Genomic DNA, 6,668 nt, shown 5'->3' with positions numbered 1-6,668 from the left:
ATGCTGAAAATAAATGCTTCGAAATATAAATCTATGACTACTCCTAAGATAAGGAAAATGACAAGGAATATTGAAATCAATTCTCTTTGATTATGAATTCTGGATCCTTTACAATGTAGCCATGAATGGCTATTTATAGACAAGTATTTGTAGGAAAAAACTTCCAGCAATAACTACCCAATAACCACCTAAAACTACCAACTTTTTCATCTTTATTCCCATAATGCCACATAACCCTCCATGCCTTCATAACTTCTCATAACCTCCAAATGAGTAGGAGCATGCCATATGTCCTGCAATTATATAAATAATAAATAATAATAATAATTACAAATTTATGGTGCTAACAGGTATACAAAGTTTAAATTAAATATAAATCTTTCCTAATAAACAACTTCATCTTAAATAGAAAACTCAATATTAACAATAAAATATGAATATGATAGACGAAACAATAAGAAATGTATTTAATTGTAATATAACAATTGAATACTTGAATAAAATTGAGAAAAATAGAAGAAAATTAGTTCGTAAAATATTTTTTAGTACATAGAATTCTATTAAGTTTTATTTATGGATAGTTCAAATTAAGTATAAGTCTGTTAAATATTAGATTTTTAGAAATAATCAGATATAAGCGTATGTTACATGACATTAAAAACAAACAAAATAAATAAATAATAAGAGAAGAAAGATGCATCACATAGGAGAGATGAAAAATTTGAGGGCAAACACTATTTTTAACAATATATATATATATATATATATATATATATATTTATATTTATATATTTGAGATATGATGATATGATATCATCAGTCCCGTATTGATTGACAAAGAGAAAAAAAATATCAGTTCCGTATTGATTAACAATGAGAAAAAAGAAAAGAGATAATTGATGATTCTTATGCTTATACTTTTGTTTAAACATTTTAATTTCAATAATTAATATATTTTTATTATAAAAATTTAAATAAATTTATTTTTATTATAAAAATTTAAATAAATTAAAATTATTTATGAAATTGTTGTTCATAAATGAGAAGGGTAAATCGGAATAAGATATATTATTATGGGGAATTAAAATTTTTGGGAACAATTTATAAAAAAATAGGACTTAATTGTTTATATTGAAATTTAATAAGACTCAATGGTAATCTTTACAGCAAAATAACACATATCGGTAATTTTTTTTAAATCATACTTGCAATCCATCATTTAAAAAAAAAAGTACTAATGAAATTATGTAACAATGAATATTAGATCAATTTATTTATTTTTTTAATAGATGATCTACACATAAAGTCTTGCAAAATGAATGATTTAGATTGTTAGAGAGTAAACCCTATGAGGGTCTGACACCACCCTAAAAAATAAAATAAAAAATGATGAGTAATGCTACACTTCATGGAAAGAAATATCACAAAAAATTGTATGAAAATTATTCACTTTTGGATTAGTTTATAGTGTTTTATTGTATGTTATGCAATCACATTACAACCTATCAATTATAGAGCATTATAAGACAAAACTAAGTCTATACTATTTGCAAATTAAGATTTCAAAATTAAAACATATTTACATTAAACTAAGCCGCTTTTCTTGTTTTGTTATCTACCGCATTAGATTATTTCTTAAAACTTCATAAAAATTTTCTTGAATTTTTTTTTTAATAAAACCTAGCATTACTAAAAAATGATCGCATAAATATTACAAAATGCTTTATTTTAAATTTTTATGATGTGTTATAACTTGTACATCTTTTTTATGCTCATACAATTAATCATTTCTTCAGATGAACAACTGCAACAATCATATCATGTGCAATATTCATATCAATTTCTCCTTAATCAATTCCAGATGTGCAATTCTCATCACTTGCCTTTCCATGGTGTCTTTGCTCATCAATTTCAACATGGCCATTGCTAACAATGTGACTAGTATGATCAAATGCATAGAGACAGAGAGGGAAGCACTTTCTGCCTTCAAACAAGGCCTCAAAGATCCTTCGAATAGGCTTTCTTCTTGGACAGGCAATGGTTGCTGCCAATGGAGTGGCGTTGAATGCAACAAGACATCTGGACATGTCATCAAGCTTGATTTGAGAAACCCATTTCCATCCAGCAATTCTGTGATTGCTGCGATGGATCAAGGTGACTACTACACAGCATATGTAAGGTCATGTTTGGGTGGTAATATAAACTCTTCATTGCTTGACTTGAAATATTTGGAGTTCATGGATCTAAGCTCAAATGACTTTACAGGAAATCCAATTCCTGAATTCATCGGTATGCTTAAGTACTTGAGATACCTTAATCTCTCGTTGGCTTCATTCACTGGAGAGATTTCATCTCATCTTGGAAATCTATCAAACCTGAATTATCTTGATCTCTATTGTAAGTTTTGTGGATTACGCACTGTAAACCTGCAGTGGGTTTCCGGTCTCTCTTCTTTGAGTTACCTTAACATGGGAGGAATAGAACTTGACATTGCAAAAGATTGGTTCCAAGCAGTTAATATGCTTCCTTCTCTTGTCGAGTTACATTTTTCTTCGTGTAGTCTATCACAGGATTGTAACAGATTGTAACAGTCCTTAAGTTTCTCTATTTTGAATTCATTTGAAACACTTGTACCTTAGAGTTAGGAAACAGTTTCAAACTGTTCTACATTTTAGGATTTCAAACAAATAGTTGTTATCCTGTATGTGTATATATATGCTGCAAAATGTATATGAAAGTAGGTTGATTTCCTCAAGCTGTTATGGTCTTCAAAGCCTTCCAATCTCACTTCCATTTATCAACTTCACTTTGCTTTCAATCCTTGATATCTCAGACAATTCATTTAACTCTTCAATCCCTCATTGGCTGTTTAATATTACAAGCCCAAGGACAATTGATCTCAGATATAACTTTTTCCAAGGTACCATTCCTAGTGAAATTATTAATTTGATTTCTCTGGAATACCTTATATGTCTCGTAGTGGGTACTTTGAAGGTTAGATACCGAGATATTTGGGGAATCTTTGCAAGTTAAAGTTCTTGGCCCTTTCAGAAAATCATTTCAATGGAACCATTGATGATTTTTTAAATGGATTCTTGGACTGTCCTAACAATAGCTTGGTGTCACTTGATTTAAGTGGTAATAGGCTTGGTGGGGAATTGTGAGATTCATTAGGAATATTTGAGAATTTGCAACAGCTGAACCTTGTTGGCAATTCTTTCTGGGGTTCAATTCTAACTTCAATTGGAAATATGTCTTCATTGCAATATTTGCACCTCGGTTTCAATAATATGAATGGAACAATTCCTAAAAGTCTTGGAAAACTCTCAAACCTCATTCGGTTGTTTGTCGAAGCGAAATCATGGGAAGGTGTCATAACAGAAGTTCATTTAATGAATCTTACAAGATTAGAGAATATAAGCATAGCAACAGAGACAAAAATGTCCTTGGTCTTCAATGTTACATATGAATGGGTTCCCCCTTTTAAGCTCAAATCTCTTGATCTAAAAAACTGCCTAGTTGGTTCCAGATTTTTTGTATGGCTTCAAGTTCAAAGTGAACTCACCTTAGTGACCCTTAAAAATGTTGGAATTGAGGACAACATACATGAAGAATGGTTTTCCAAGATTTTTGCTTAACTCACTAGTTTGGATCTGTTTAACAACCAAATCAAAGGAAAACTTCCCAAGAAGTTAAAATCTTCAAAAATATATTTGATTGACTTGAGCTATAATCTCTTTGAGGGTCCACTGCCGCTTTGGTCAACTAATACACCCTATTTTTATCTGCAGAGCAATTTGTTTTCGGGATCTATACCATCAAATATTGACGAACTAATGCCGTAGCTGCAATTTTTGTATCTCTCAGAAAACCTTTTGAATGGAACAATTCCCTCATCCATATGTACCATTAAAAACTTGAAAGTACTTTGTCTTAGGAAAAACCAATTATCTGGGGAGCTCCCGCATTATTGGAATGGGTCACAACCCTTGCGGATTATACACGTGGCAAACAACAATCTCTCTGGTATTATTCCAAGTGCAGGGGGGGTCATCAGTTCTCTCAATAGATTGATGTTGAGCAATGACAACCTAGAGGGTGAAATTCCTTCTTCCTTGCAGAATTGTTCACTTTTGAGTATTGATCTTGGAGGAAATAGACTATTTGGAAAGTTACCCTCATGGATAGGGGAAACTATAACTAAATTTCGGATGCTACGATTGCGATCAAACTCTTTTAGCGAAATAATCCCACAACAAAGGTGCAATCTTCCATATCTTCACATCTTAGATCTTGCAAACAACAACATTTCAGGGTTATTCCCTATGAAGCACGGGTACTCCAAAAATGGTGCCGTACTCGTACCGGGTACTTACCGGGTGCTGGTACGCGTACCGGTACGGCTGCACGCGTACCGGATACGGCAAACAGTGTCTCGGTACGTTTGGGAGAACTGGTACGGCTTGGGTACACCGTGGGTACGCCGGGGTACGGCAGAACTCAGCTGTTCCGAACACGGAAGAGAAGAAACAAAGAAGAAAGGAGGGAAGAGAGGAGTACCTGGTTTGAAGCTCTGACGGCTCCGACGACCTGCGATCGACCTCGACAACCTTCGATCAGCTGTTCCGAACACGGAAGAGAAGAAACAGAGAAGAGAGGAGAGAAGAGAGGAGTACCTGGTTTGAAGCTCTGACGGCTCCGACGACCTGCGATCGACCTCGACAACCTTCGATCGACCTCCGACGACCTTCGCCTTCTCTTTCTCTCTCTCTCTCTCTCTCACTTCGCCTATTTCTCTCCTCTCTCTTCGACTCTGTTTCTCTTAGCTATAACCTAGATATAGATATTATATATAGATATATATATATATATATATATATATATAGTATAAATTATAATTTATATTATATTATTATAAATTTTTATTTTTTTATTATATATTTTTATTTATGTTTTTATAAATTATACTTTTATATGTGTATGATATGTTTTTATTTATATATTATATATATAGCCTTTATAATTATCTAAAAAAATAGATCAAAAAAATTAATAAATTAGAACACAAAAATTAATAATCAATCATACTTATATAATGTTAATAATCAAAAAAATTAATTAGAACAAAATTATAAAAATTAATTAGAACAAAATTAATAATCAATCATACTTTTTAGTTTTGATATTTAATTTCAATTTGTAGATTGGATCTTTTAACCATAATTATAAAAAATAAAAAAATATCGGCGTACCGCAGCCGTACCCGTATCCTACTTTTTTGAGGTTTTGCCGTATCGGCGTACCCGCACTCGTACCCGTACCGTACTCGTACCCGCACCCGTGCTTCTTAGGTTATTCCTAACTGCTTACATAATTTAACTGTATTGGTTTATGATAATAGCAGTATTTCAAACTCAAACTTCGACCGCTATCAACAAAATATTTATGTGGAGCGGACAACTATGGTTGAAAAAGGTAGAGAATTTGAATATGGAAAAAATCTTGAATATGTCAATATCATTGATCTTTCTCGAAACAATCTAATGGGTGAAATCCCTGAAGGTATCACAAGCCTCATTGCATTGGAAACCTTAAATCTTTCGTGGAATCGGCTAACAAGAAGCATCCTTGAGAAGATTGGAAACATTAGATTGTTGGAAACACTCAATCTTTCGAACAACAATCTTTCTGGACCCATTCCGCAAAGCATCTCATCTTTAACCTTTTTGAATCACTTGAATCTTTCTCACAATAACTTGTCAGGAAGAATCCCACCAGGAAACCAACTCCAAACACTCGATGATTCATCTATTTATGCAGACAACCCTTTATTGTGTGGATTTCTTCTTCCCACCAAGTGCCCGAGCAATGAAGATCATACATCTAATTCATCTACTTCTGGTGGAGGAGGCTCATAAGACAATGGTGCTAAGAATGATAACGAAATGCTCTAGTTCTATGTTAGCCTGGGCTTTGGATTCCTTGTGGGACTTTGTGGTGTTTGCTTCACTTTATGGATCAAAGAGTCATGGAGAAAAGTTTATTTTCGGTTTGTAGGGATAGCATAGCTATTGTTTATTTTCCTATGTTGGCTATTGTGATAAGGTTTGTAAGCTACATATGATTAGCTATATTCATTACTAAACTTTTTTATGTTGTCACCTATGCTTTGTAAACAGAGGCATAACTATTGTTTACTTTCCTACGTTAGCTATTGTGATAAGGTTTGTAAACTACACATGATTAGCAGTAACATTTTACTTCCTATATTTTAAAAATAGTCCCTTGGGATTTCATTGAAATCGGTCGATTCTTGTCAAGTATAAATAAAGTTGAATATGAGTGGAAAATTTGCATTCGAGTGATACAAAAATCGAGTTCATTACAAAAATTTGTAGTCAATCTGTGACACCTCGAAACCTTGGATCTTAAGCAAACTTTGGTTACATAGCTTCCCAAAGCAATAATCAAACTCAATAAACGTTGGCACTTGCTTGTTTGCAACTACAACATAAGAAGCTATCTGACTTTGGATTGTGTGAAAGGATTTGATTTCGAGGTATTAGCAAAGATCAGTAAATTAATCGACTCAGAAACGCTTTCGTTTATAAAAGAAAAAGGAAATCATGGTTTGATTTGGGGCCTGAAATATCCAACTCAATTGCGAA

General features: G+C 32.8%; 1 pseudogene; it reads left to right on the top strand.

Moving 5' to 3' along the window:
• Positions 1-1,801: 1,801 nt before the first annotated feature.
• Positions 1,802-5,918, top strand: LOC145799230 (receptor-like protein EIX2; annotated as a pseudogene).
• The last annotated feature ends 750 nt before the right edge of the window (positions 5,919-6,668 follow it).

This window comes from Camellia sinensis, chromosome 9, assembly GCF_055761805.1.
Source record: "Camellia sinensis isolate YWXY chromosome 9, ASM5576180v1, whole genome shotgun sequence".
Taxonomy (NCBI): Eukaryota; Viridiplantae; Streptophyta; class Magnoliopsida; order Ericales; family Theaceae; genus Camellia; species Camellia sinensis.
The sequence above is the reverse complement of the archived record's forward strand: the minus strand, read 5'-3'. Positions and strand labels throughout refer to the sequence as shown.